At 43.9% G+C, this 14,107-nt stretch overlaps 1 long non-coding RNA gene and 1 pseudogene across 4 annotated transcripts in view; one reads left to right on the plus strand and one right to left on the minus strand.

Annotated features, from left to right (window-relative positions):
• Positions 1-14,107, minus strand: part of LOC102139027 (uncharacterized) — a 352,230-nt gene that overhangs the window by 163,417 nt on the left and 174,706 nt on the right. The gene's annotated exons all lie outside the window — the stretch shown is intronic.
• LOC102139907 (cell cycle checkpoint protein RAD1 pseudogene) lies at positions 1,771-2,510 on the plus strand (annotated as a pseudogene).

Below are 14,107 nucleotides of genomic sequence, written 5' to 3' on the forward strand. Positions count from 1 at the left end.
AAAATTTGAAGAGTTTTTAAAGGAAGGCTGAGGTTTTGAACTTAACTCTTTTGCCCAGAGCCCGCCCTAGGCTATTTTTTTTTTTAACCCAGAAGAGATAATGTAACTATGGAAAAACAGGAGGAAGTTGTTTTGACTCATTTAAGGATGTCAACATCTTCTCAAATGTTTGATATGTTTTTGAACGCTGCTTTCCAAGACCTGAAATGTCATGAAAAAGGATTTGACAAGGATGTTCACAACAGTACAAAATCTAAGCTCCTCCAGTGCAAAATTCTTTAGAAAAATGTCATGTGCAGAGAAAGAATTTAAACTACTCTTCAGAGAATGACAAGATGTAATAAAATCCTGAAAATAAAACTTCCTCCAGTTAAAAAAAAAAAAAAAAGTAAGTAAAACACTCCATCTACAAAATATTAAATGTGAGTCCTAGCTACCTAAGGAATGTTGGCTGATCAATAAACATTATAAATAATTTAGAGCACAGATATCTCACAAAATGAAGGATGCATTCCCCTCTCTCCAAACACTGCACCTCAAAATTGCTTTCAATAATGACAGATGTGAGCATAAAATAAAGAAACAGGAAATTTAAAATAAAAGAAATTGACTAAGTACTTTGACCCAACTGTATACTTCTTCATTGAAAGAACTTGTCAGGTAGGGAAGAACTGAAATTGAAAAGGAAAGATACATAAAACGTTGAAATATAATTTGAGTTTTCCACTCTGTTGTTATTTATCCAACAAACACATATAGTACTTACTAGATATAAAGAACTTTTCTAGGCACTTAAAAACTGCAACTTTTAATTTTCATAACAATCTAATGAGGTGAGTATAATTATTATTTTCATTGTATGAATGAGAAAACTAAGGTACAGAAATGTTAAGTATCTTGCAGAAAGTCACAAGTATTGTCAGGGGCAGAGCCGGGTCCATGTGCATAACAACTAGACTATGTTCTTGTTCTCTTCTTTTTCTTTGAAGATTGTTTTCCAAGAGGCAATAAAAATGCCATCATTAGATTATGTTAAAAAAGGCTTATTGAGACTTTATTTTAATATCAGGCATTTTTATCTGCTTGGTTTGCAATAGTGAACTAAACACAAGTAATGACTCTGACTCTCTAGACCTCACTTTCTAGTTATAAGAAGCAGGAAATACATCATCAAACCATTAAATAAGCAAGATTATTTCAAAGAGGAATAAATACTATGAAAAAGATAAAAGACTATTTGGTAATAGGAGGATCAAAATATAGAAATGTATACAAAACTGATTTGGAGCATGAGAGACTCAATTGTCTTTCCATCTGACAAAATTAATTTGCATATCTCTAGACAAGAATTATTGCTATTAGTTATCTATTACATTTGTCGTTGTTAAATAGCTCAAAGACATTGAAAGGCACAAATCCTACAGCATCAAATAACCCAGAAAGATATCTGACACTATATGAATTTCTTAAATCATTGGTGTTATATGTTATGTGCTAATAACTTAGAAATGTGTATCCCAAGTCAAACATTTTCTCTGTATTTTGAATCATCTACTATTTACTTGACATCTCCGCTTGGCTGTCTAAAAAACATCTTGACACCGGCTCCACTTCCTCCGCGATTTCTCGGAGCCGTCTAGCTCCTCCTCAGGGACTTTCCTGGGAAGGTCTCTCGGGAGTCCAGACCCCCACCACAAAGGTGTTTCGCGATCCGCCGAGCAGTTGTTGGCCCCAGGAGCATTGCCCTCCGGGCCAAATGGGCAGTGGACGATGCCCCTTCTGACCCAGCAGATCCAAGATGAGGATGATCAGGACAGCCTTGTGGCCAGCCTTGACAACGTTAGGAATCTCTCCACTATCTTGAAAGCTATTGATTTCTGAGAGCATGCCACGTGTTTCGCAACTAAAAATGGTATCAAAGTAACAGTGGAAAATGCAAAGTGTGTGCAAGCAAATGCTTTTACTCAGGGACTTTAACTGCACTTAGGATGTGTTACCAAGGTTATGGTTACCCTTTGAGGCTGTTTCTGGAAGAAGGAGGAGTGGTAACAGTCTGCAAAATCAATACACAGGACCCTGAGGACACCTTGGATTTTGATTTCTGCAGCACCAATGTTATTAATAAAATTATTCTGCAGTCAGAGGGGCTCCGTGAAGCATTTTCTGAATTGGATATGATGAGCGAAGTCCTACAAATTACAATGTCTCTTGACAAGCCTTATTTCAGGTTATCTACTTTTGGAAATGCACGAAGTTCCCACCTTGACTATCCCAAAGATTCTGATTTGATGGAAGCATTTCATTGTAATCAAATCCAAGTCAACAGATACAAGATTTCTTTACTGAAACCCTCTACAAAGGCATTAGTCCTATCTTGTAAGGTATCTATTCGGACAGATAACAGAGGTTTCCTTTCATCACAGTATATGATTAGAAATGAAGATGGACAAATATGTTTTGTGGAATATTACTGCTACCCTGATGAAGAAGTTCCTGAGTCTGAGTCTTGAGTATGACAACTCACTGATATTTATGTATACATTTATGACAGATGAAGTTCTTATTCTGAGTACAGTACTCTTTATAATTTCATGTTGAATTTTCTATGAGGAAGAACAATGGGGAAAATAGGAGCAAGGTCGTGTACCTAATAGTTACTATGTTTTCTAAATACATTTTGTAGAGGGCATGTACATAAATGTTTTCATGTAGTCATAGATTATTCAGGACTGTCCTTTAGTTCTGTCTTTTGAACTCACAGTTATGTAAGCCAAGGTAACATTTCAAGAGTCTAAAGGCTTAATGTTTGATGCAGCTACCTGAAATGTTCTATTTATTTACTATTAGAAAAAGCAAAGACATATGAGCATTGCTTATTAGTTTGAATTCTAGAGACTAGATCGTAGTGGTTCTCAAAGTGTTGTGCCCACACCAACATCAGAACGGCCTGCAAACTTGTAGCAAACTCTGGGGAGGAGGCCAGCATTCTGTATTTTAACAAGCTTCCCTCAGGAGATTCTGATGCATGCTAAATTCTGGGAACCACTGTTTTGAAGGAAAGTTTTTTCTTTAATAGGATTTAATTGTATTGAGATAATTGCTTTTACATGTGATTTCCTTGCAAATGTTCTGAAGTTGAGGCATCACCAAACAAGTCTGAATAATTCTTTATGTGATTTATTTTTAAAGTAGACCTTTTAAAGAGATCTGTGAATGGGATATAAAGCAATTTTCAGTGTTACAGGTTTTCTTGTTCTCAAAACTGTTCACTGTAGTAAGTAACAGCAGTCAGTACTTATTACTTTCCATTTGCCTATGAGTTCCTTGACAAATCAAGGTGTAGAAAACCAGTTATTAAGTGATTTTGTACTTTCCTGGTAGTTGTCACTAAAATAATTTTTGTGGCATATAAATATATTTAATAAAATACAATACTAAAAAAAATAAAAACCATCTTGAATGTAACATTAAAAAGAATTGACTTTTTCCTCACTGAATCTATTCCTCTTCCACTTTTCATTAATACAGTAAATGACATCGCTATTCATCCAACAATTCAAATCCAGAAATTTAAGGAGTCATACTTGATTCTCCTTATTCCATTAGTCCCCACATGAAATCCCCTAGCAAATCCTGTTAGCAGTTTTACTTCCAAAATGCATTTTGATTTGTTCATTCTTATCTCTCTCTACTGTCACCACTCTGGCTTGTACCATTCTCATATCTCAATCAACAATTTCAATAACGTTCAGCTTCCCTTTTTCTATTCTTGTTTCTCTTCCTTCCATTCTCCCCATAGCAAGCAGTCAGAATATGCTTCATAAATATAAACCAGATTTCATTATCATGATGCTCAAAACCCTTTGTTCCATTCCCACAAAATAAACAAAACATTCACCATGAACCTGTAAGGCTCTGCATGGACTATACCCTGTCTATCTCTTTAATAACTAACACTCTGATGTCACTCTTCTCAGATAGGTCTTTCTCTTCTCAATTATTTTTTGGTATATTTCCCTGTTAAATTTCTTCAGAGCACCTACATCAAACTTAATTCTTTCACCTAATAATTTATTTATTCTCTGTCTCCCCGCTCCCCAAAAAGTAGTTTAGAAAGGCAGAGGCCATGATTCTCTCATTCCTGCACATACTGATGCTCAATAAAAATGATATCTAACTGAATAAATATCATTACTCAGAGGAGTATTTCCCAAAGCACATTTCATGAAATAGTAGAATGTTAATGACACACAAAAATGATGTCATGAGCTCATTGAAATCAGTAAATATTCAGTAAATATTTTGCAAAATATTTACAAAGATTGTTTAGTAGATTTAATGTACCAGTGTGTACTGTGAATTTTCAAGAGAGGGACATAGTGTGCTGTATTGTTATTTTTGTTGTTTTGGATTAAAGACATGTATAAACTGATCCTATAGTAAGGCAATTTGGGAGTTTGTGTATGTTTAATGTGGCTACACTGTAAAATGAAAGAACATGTGTAGGAAATTCAGGTTGTAATTTATTACTAGTCTATTTAGTTATTTTACCATATTTTTGTGACTATTTCTCAGTTGTATATACTTTCTTAGTATTTGGTGACTTTTTTCCGTAAATAGGCAATCATTATACACTTAACCTGAGTGTTATGCCCAGACTGTTTGTTCCCCAAAGAAGACCACCAGAGTCCAGAGTCAAAGCCAAGTGGCAAGGATCTTTACTACAAGTTCGAACCTGGTCCCTCCTTTACACAGTATACAAGAGGGCCCCGAATAATGCGAGCGTTTGCTTTTTATAGCCCGAAAGTTGCAGGGGAACAAAGAAATTCTTTTGGCTCCTGCGCTTTCAGTAACCTTGAACGGCTGTCCCCTTATCGGAGACTTTCCAGGTGGTGTTTGTACTGGGCTCAGGGAGTTTGAGAGATATATGGTGGTGGGATGGGAGGATGGGATGTGTTTGTGCTAGGCTCAGGGAGTTTTGAGCCCGGGGCTGAGGAATGTGCCCAGCTCCTTTCATTCCCCCCTTCTTTTCAGGTATCTTTAGAGCCAATCTTGGGTCTTACAAGTCTGATTCTGTTTCAGCGTTTACAGGTTGGTATTGGGCTCTGAGGACCATGAGTTGTACGGTGTCAAATCTCTCCCTAACAAATTGTAAAATTCTGTTAACAACACAAGGTCCTACGGTAAGCAGAAATAGCAGACTTAGCAGGGGTCCAAGGAAGGGGGCTAACAGAGAAAACATAGAGGAATGCCACCATTGGTCTGCAGCTGAAGCAAACTGCCGTGTTTTTACTTCAGTGCTTAACTTGCGTAACTGTTGGACCCGGTTCTCTACAAGTCCTGATTCATTTATGTAGAAACAACAGTCTTCTTTTAGAAATATACATGTACCACCTTTTTCTGCAGTGAGTAGGTCTAGGGCTCTCCGGTTCTGCAAGTTTACCTGAGCTAGGGACGTGAGCTGCCGCTGAAGGGAGGCAAGGGACTTAGCCGACTCCTCCATAGCAACGGCAAATTGTTGGTACAACTTGTTACTTTCTATGAGGGTGTGACCTAGGGCTCCCCCTGCCAGTCCGGCCGCAATGAAGGATGCGGTGAGGGAGATTCCTGCAATGAGGGGGAGAAATATGGCTCGTGCAGGTCTTGGTCTAGGGTCTGGGTGAATAACAGCACTAGTCCAGTTACCGGTATACCCTAGGAACTCGCCAGCAATTAGTAGAGTCAACCGGGGAACTAATGTGACAGGGAGACACAGTAGGTTATTAACAGAAGGACTAGGTAGGTTCTTAGATAAGGTTCCATTACACCAGAAGAATATGCCTGATGGAGCCCTTAAGGTGATACTAGGGGGCGTTGCAGTGATGCTGCAGAGGCTGGAATTGGTTCCTGAGAAACAGTAGGGAAACTTCTCCTGACTGGGGTTTAGGTATAGGGGCACGTTCAGGATAGGAGCATACGAGAGGTTTCGGAGGTTGTTAGCTTGGGCAAAGGTAGAGGATCCCCATGGCAGAGGGACAGCAGTTAGCGGTGGACGCCCTAGAGTGGCGCACAGAAAGCAGCCAGACAGGCTATGAAGTCCTGTAAGGTTAGCAAGTTCTAGTCCTTCTTGTAATAACTTCAACCAGGAGAAAGGACGTAAGTCTTGTGTTAGTCTGTTTTCCTGTCGTTGGATATTCCCGTGGACCAGGGGCAGTACTTGCACTAGGCCTCGCCACAGATAGAGGTGACTGCTAGGCCATGTGGAGGAGGGGGAGTAGTATACAGCCCCATGTTGAGGCGTAGTCCAGCGGGAGTTCCAGGGGTCTCTAACTATCCATGTATATGAAAAGTCTCTATCCCGTCTACGATGGAAGGGCCACTTAGGGTCTAACTGTTTTCTCTCTCCCCAATAACGGGGTCTATGGATGTTACAATAGTTATAAGGACAGCCGGCATTTTGGTGCCACCAATAGTGTTTACAATTGTATTTAGTCTGATCAAACTTAAAGCATATTATTGGTGTCATAGGTTTGGCTATTTGAAAACCAGTAAAATTTAGTAGAATTGGGCTGTTGCACCCTGAGGAAGGGCAATCAGCACTGGCCAATAATTTTCCGGGCTTATGAGGTTGCCCAGGGTGGGTTCGGTTTTCATAAAGCCAGAATCTCCAAACAAAGGGATTATGAGCTGGTTTTGTGATTTCTCCAGCAGCCACTAGGGCGACTAACGTTAGGGTTAGACTACCTAACTGCATGTTTGCAGTGAGCTATGCTGCCGGCGCAGGGTGAGTTTTAAGGGGTTGTTCCTAGCTCTGTCCACAGTCCACGTGTCCGGTGCTTCAGCCGCCGCCGTGATTGGTCCCAGAAGATCGGAGGTTGGGTCCACTGGCTTGACGTGGGAGTAGTGGATCCACGATGCGATGCCTTCTACCTTTAGGGCGGTGGGTGTGGTTAGGAGTACCTGGAGTGGTCCTTTCCCCCTGGGTTCTAGGGTCTCTTGTCGGTGTCGCTTGACTAGGACCCAGTCTCCCGGCTGGTACGGATGGGGTGTTGGCGGGGGACCGGTCTCGTATAGTTCCTTCAGCTTGGGCCAGATTTCTTGATGAATTTTCTGCAAGGCTGGGGAGGATATCTTCCAGGATTTTCTTTGCTACAACCTGAGCAGTTTCTTTCTTGGTGGGGAATGCTTCAGTCCACCCTGAAAAAGTATCTACAAAGACAAGTAAGTACCGATACCCGTATTTTCCTGGCTTTATCTCAGTAAAATCTACTTCCCAGTAGATACCGGGCCTCGTTCCCCTGAGCCTTGTTCCCGTTGCAGCCTGGGATTGGGAGTAGGCGTTGTTAAGCTGGCAGACTTTGCAACTTGTCACAATGTTGCTGGCCATCTTGGCTGTATGTCTGAATTTGAGCTTAGAGCGTCTGATCAGGTCTATTATCCGCCGAGCACCCAGGTGGGTGGTTCGGTGGATGTGTTCTAACACTTGTTGTCCTAATTTTTCTGGTAGGATGGTTTGGTCATTAGTATCAGTCCACCACCCATTCTGGATCTGTTTCAGGGGAAGCTTGTCAATCCACTGGAGATCTTGTTCTGAATAATCAGGGAAATATGGCAAGTCCCGGGGGCCCGGGTCAGGGAGCTGGAGTGCAAGGAGTTGGCTGGGAGCCTTCGCCACCTTTCTTGCAGTTTGGTCTGCCAGAAAGTTGCCTTGAGCAGTTGGAGTAGTTAGTTTCTGATGCCCTGGGCAATGCACAATGGCTAACTTTTCTGGCCTCCATAGGGCTGTTAGCAGGGCTAGGATTTCTTGCTTGTTTTTTATCTCTTTTCCTTCAGCCGTCAGTAACCCCCGCTCCCTGTAAATGGCCCCATGTATATGCGCTGTTGCAAAAGCATATCGGCTGTCTGTATATACCATCAGCTTTTTCCCCGCCCCTAAGGTAAGAGCTTGGGTGAGCGCTATCAATTCGGCCTTCTGGGCCGATGTCCCCGGGGGCAGGGGTTCCGCCCAGATTACCTCAGTCTCTGAAGTCACTGCCGCTCCAGCATACCTCTGGCCCTGATGCATGAAGCTGCTCCCATCAGTGAACCAGACGAGGTCGGCGTCAGGAAGTGGGCGGCCCTGCAGGTCTTCTCGAACTCCGTGCACCTGAGCTAGTATCTCGGTGCAGTCGTGGAGTGGGGCGTCCAGGTCCGGGTTGGGCAGCAGCGAGGCAGGGTTTAAGGTCGTTGTTATCCTAGGTCTTCATGGAGGGCCTCATCGAACAGGGTAGGAGAGTTTTTGAATCCTTGCGGCAGTCTGGTCCATGTCAGTTGGCCACTTATGCCTCTATCAGGGTCATTCCACTCGAAGGCGAAGAGCTTTTGGCTCTGAGGGGCTAAAGGCAAACTGAAGAAAGCATCTTTTAAATCTAAAACGGTGTACCATTGATGTTTAGGGTTTAGGGTACTCAGGAGGGTATATGGGTTAGGCACAGTTGGATGTATATCCACAACCCTCTTATTGATTTCTTTTAAGTCTTGTACAGGTCTGTATTCTCCACTATTAGGTTTTCGTACTGGCAACAACGGAGTATTCCAGGGTGAGTGGCATGAGCGAAGGACCCCTTGGTCAAGGAGCCAGCAGATATGCGGGGCAATTCCTTTCTTGGCCTCTAGGGGCAGCGGGTATTGGCGTACCCGCACGGGGTCTGCCCCAGGTTTAAGTTCAACAAATAAAGCAGGACGGTGTTTTGCTAGTCTTAAGCCCCCCGTTTCCGCCCAAGCTTCTGGATATTGCTGGAGCCAGGTTGCTATGTCCTGGTCAGGGGCCGTTTGCTCCTGGTGGAGCCGGTATTCATTTTCTAGGGTTATAGTCAGGACGGACACGGGTTGATTGTGGGAGTTTGTCACGACGGGCCCCTCAGGGAGGAAATGGATCTGTGCTCCTATTTTAGTTAGCAGATCTCTCCCTAATAGGGGACAGGGGCTCTCAGGGATGACCAGGAAAGAATGGGTTACATTCTTGGCTCCGAGGTTGCTGTTCTTTGTGTGGTCTATGGGTATTTCTTAACTCCTGTGGCCTCTTGTACCCACGAGGGCCTGGAGGATAATTTTCCATTAGTTTTAACTAAGACTGAGTGCTGTGCTCCCGTATCGACCAAGAACTGGACCGGGGACCCCTCCACTTGCAAAGTTACCCTAGGTTCGGGGAGGGGATCCGAATCCCGTCTTCCCTAGTCTTCATCTTGAGTGACTAGTACAGGTGTAGACCTAGGGGGTCCCTGTCCTCGTTGTTTCTTTTTGGGGCAGTCTCTTACCCAGTGGCCAGCCTCCTTGCAGTAGGCACATTGGTCTTTTTTCAGATTATCATGCCTGGGGGGCCGCCTGGGTTGGGTGTACTCTGGCTGTAGATGCTCTTTCTGTACTACTGCTGCCAGGACGTTGGTCATTTTTTCAGTGGCCTTAAATTGCCTTTCCTCTGGAGTATCTCTGTTATTGTAAACCTGCTGGGCTATCTGAAGGAGGTCTTGGATCCGCTTTCCTTCTAAGTCTTCTAATTTTTGGAGTTTTCTTTTAATATCTGGGGCTGCCTGATTTACGAAAGACATTACAACAGCTGCCTGACTTCCTGGAGCCTCTGGATCTATGGGGGTGTACTGTCTAAAAGCTTCCATTAATCTTTTTAAGTAGGTGGCTGGGCTCTCTGTCTTTTCTTGCAGAATAGAATATACTTTAGCCAAATTAGTGGGCTTGCGAGCAGCTGCCCGGAGACCTGCCATTAGAGTCTGGCGATAAAGGCGTAGCCGTCCCCTACCTTCTGCCGTGTTGTAGTCCCATGCCGGCCTGGTCAAGGAAAGGTCGCGTTTATGAGGTCGGGGTTGGCAGTCGGTTGACCGTCGTCCCCCGGGACCAACTTTCTAGCTTCTACCTGTATTCTCTCTCGCTCTTCCGTGGTAAACAAGATTCGGAGGAGCTGCTGACAATCGTCCTAAGTGGGCTGGTGGGTGAACATGACACTATCCAGTAAAGCCAGTAGATCTTTGGGGTTGTCTGAAAACCGAGCACTCTGAGTTTTCCAGTTATACAGATCACTGGTGGAGAATGGCCAGTACTGGAGCCTGGGGATTCCTGTGTCATCTGGGGGTCCTATTTCCCTGAGGGGTAAAGCCACCGTGGAGTCAGGCGGCTGGGGGGGCCTAGTCCACGAAGTGCGCCCTCGCGTCCGCCCCGCCGGCCCCTCAAAGTTACTTTCCCTTTCAGCAGGCCCGTGAGTGCCGGCTGCCTCCCCTCTGCCTGCTCTCTCCCGCTATTTCATTCGCGCGCGCTCTCTTTCTCTCTGTCATCCCGTGTCCTTTCTCCTTCACACTCAGTCTCTTTTTCTTTCTGTCTCTCTCTCTGACTCTCCACGTCTGCCGTTTCCTCCCCTTTCTCTTTCCGATTTCCCTTCTCACTTTCTCCCTCTCCCCAGTCTCACTTTCTGTGTCTCTTCCTGTAAAGGAATGTGGGTTAGAATCCTTATAGAGGAAATCTGATCTGACTTATTAATGATAGCTAGTCGCAGGCGCGCCTCGGCAGCCCGGGGACCGGGGCCGGGAGCACGGCGCCGGAAGCCGGGGACCGGGGCCGGGAGCGCGGCGCCGGAAGCCGGGGGACCGGGGCTGGGAGCGCGGCGCCGGAAGCCGGGGACCCTGGGGACCGGGGCAATTCAGACCGCAAGCGCGCACCCGGGGACCGGGGCAATTCAGACCACAAGCGCGCACCCGGGGACCGGGGCAATTCAGACCGCAAGCGCGCACCCGGGAACCGGGGTCAGATTCAGCTGTTGCCCAGATCACAAACGCGCTCTGGCAACTCAGATAGCAATTTAAATCAGAAGAGAGCCAGGGGACGTCTCCCACCGGTCTCCACTGGCCGTCCTATAGCGCGTCCGCCAGGACTGTGCCAGCTTCAGTTTCAGACCTCGCGAGTCACAGATTCAGATTCAGAACAGACACACAGACACAAACAGACAAACGGAGACGAGCCAGCTCACCTATCAGTAGACTGATCTTAGCAGATCCGTTGACCAGGGGTCTGGTGGGCTTGGGGAATCCTGGACGGGCCCCCAGATGTTATGCCCAGACTGTTTGTTCCCCAAAGAAGACCACCAGAGTCCAGAGTCAAAGCCAAGCGGCAAGGATCTTTACTACAAGTTCGAACCTGGTCCCTCCTTTACACAGTATACAAGAGGGCCCCGAACAATGCGAGCGTTTGCTTTTTATAGCCTGAAAGTTGCAGGGGAACAAAGAAATTCTTTGGCTCCTGCGCTTTCAGTAACCTTGAATGGCTGTCCCCTTATCGGAGACTTTCCAGGTGGTGTTTGTACTGGGCTCAGGGAGTTTGAGAGATACATGGTGGTGGAATGGGAGGATGGGATGTGTTTGTGCTAGGCTCAGGGAGTTTTGAGCCCGGGGCTGAGGAATGTGCCCAGCTCCTTTCAGAGCACCTACATCGAACTTAATTCTTTCACTCAATTATTTATTTTCTCAAAGAATTAGATTAGGACTTAATAATTTTTATTTAAAAAATAGTGCTTTACAAAAATTGCTCTTTTTTTAAAACAGATTGAATGAGAAAATAAAATTAGCCAGTAGTGAAATGTGGTTTGTCAGGCCATACATTTGCAGGTTGGTTAATTAGCACAGAGCATCTTCCAGGGTTTGTTTAAACTGAAGTAATACTAGGTTGGTGCAAAAGCAATTGCAGCTTTTGCCATTAAAAGTAATTATTTTTAATTCAGTCATTCAGACTTTCCTTTCTCTTAAATTTTTCAGTAAAAGCCTAGTCAATATATGTTTGTGTAGTATTTAAAATTTAATAAGTTAGGCAGATTATGGTTGAAAGTTTGCAACATCTTCCTGTTTCCTCTCTTACGGACAATCAACTCATTATAAATGTGCAAATTTGGAGGCACACTTATGCCTCCCAAATGTGGAAAGTACATTAAAAGTAATTACTTTTAATGGTGAAAACTGAAATTACTTTTGCACCAACCTAATAATTCAAAGTCTCAAGTTATCATTCAGCTGACATATATATCTATTCATAGATAGGTAAATAAACTTATTTTTAGTAATAAGTATTTTCATTTTAATATTTCATTCTAGTGGCTTTATAAAGAGATTACATGAAGAAATTTATAAATTTTTATTCTTTCTATAACTTAACCAATCCTGCTGGTTATGTCAATCGGTCTTTTTACTTCAGATCATGGAAAGAATTGATATGTCTTTGCCTCTGAATTTGCACATGTATAATGGGCCGATTGCCAATGAGAGAGGAAACAGGAAGAGGTTTCAAACTTTCAACCATAGTCTGCCCTAATTTATTAAATTTCACATAGTACACAAACATATATTGACTGGGCCCTTACTGAAAAGTTTAGGAAAAAGGAACGTCTGAGTGGTTGAATTCCTCAGCAATCTGTGGATGCATCATTTGAATCAGAGTGATTTATTATTCTGTTGGTGTTGCTTTTACTGGACACCTTCTCCCAAGTACCAGGGATTTGTAACCCGGGGTCCCCAGATTTTTGGGTATGCACTGTGAAAAAGGACCCACTTATAACTATTGTACCTTGAGCTCTTATTTCAAAAAAGTTCCAGGGAGAAGCTCGGCCCCAGAAAAACAAAAACTGGATCTAGAGATGCCTGAGTTGGAGATGAATTTTGCTTAACTCCCCTCATTACCATACTAAAATCCCCACCCCAGGAGGAGCTTATTTGTCATTTTCCATACATGCTTCTGCATGATCAGCGACTGAGCCTGCACTGACTGTACTCCAACTCTACATAGAATGACTCAGCTAACCAACCCAATAAAAGCCATGTTTTCAATGATGTTTGGGAGCCACTGCTTTGGGAATTATCCTCAGTGTTCTCTTTACTTGTTGCAAGTAATCAAATCCCCTAGTTAAATCCACCTTGGTCATTGGACTGTCAACCCTCAAGTGATAAAGCCCACCTATTGTGTGAGTAACAATCCTGGTGACCCAGACAGGCTCAAGACCCTGGTTCTGATCCTAACTCCTCAAAGCCTCCCAGTAGGTGAAGTGGTGGGTAGCGGCAGCTCACCCAGGCTAACTTGCTCATATTGCCTAAGAGGGGCGGGTATGATACAGGACGATCTTTCACCTGGTGACAAGCCCACCAGGCTGTCACTTGGGCCTACCTCAAAGGAGTGCAAGTGGCTGCCTGAACCTTTTTGTTCTGTGATCCCTCACTGCAGTAAGTGGACCTCATACCACTAAAAGTTGACTAAAAGTGTGAATTCTTTGGATCTAGCAATGGGATCTCTAGAGTAAGGGCAGTGTACCTCTGTTTGACTTTCTGTCTTTTTCTGGTTTGTACCCTCGGGGATTGAAAGAAACTCCCATCACAGTAAACAGCAATCTAGACCTGGCTAGCCAACAGTGAAATGAACTGTGAGATCAATTTTTCCTGAGATAGCTTTAAGGTCATCAGAGGGGATGCATCTCCCAAAGCAGAAAGGGACCTGTGGAGGCTGGAAGCCCTTGACTTTGACAGCTAGACTGGGAAAACTTCAGCTTAGGAGAGGGGGCCCACACTGATACTTTCCTGATTCACTCGGGTATGTTCTCTTCAGGTAGCAGCTTTTAAAAGAAGGGGAAGCCACTTTGCCTGATGCCTAGGAGGGTCACTGGGCAGCCTGATGAGATTTTTCAGGAAGCACACGGGGCTGTGCTAGGGACCCGCCAGGTCACCCTCACACATTGACTTACTTTTGTTATGTGTGTTAGAGGAGTCTGTCATTATTTGAGAGGAAAAATCAGTCATATCACATCTGTATAGCTGCTAACTTGTTATTTAAACTTTGAGAAGCTAGGATCGAACCCTAAATAAGAACTCAAGGGTATGGGGAACCTGACCTCTGTAGCAGAGCAAAGCCCATTAGGGTTTATTCTCTAAACACTAGAAGATTTTGGGGTATTCAGACAAAGCCTATTAGGGTACATTATCCAACACTAGAAGATTTTTGGGTATTCTCCAATAACTAAAAAGAAGATGATTTTCTTTTGTAACACAGCCTGGCTACGGTGTGTCCTAGGTAGCCAGGAACAATGGCAGAGGGACAGCTCACTTAATTACCA

Source organism: Macaca fascicularis, chromosome 14 (genome assembly GCF_037993035.2).
Source record: "Macaca fascicularis isolate 582-1 chromosome 14, T2T-MFA8v1.1".
NCBI classification, from domain to species: Eukaryota; Metazoa; Chordata; class Mammalia; order Primates; family Cercopithecidae; genus Macaca; species Macaca fascicularis.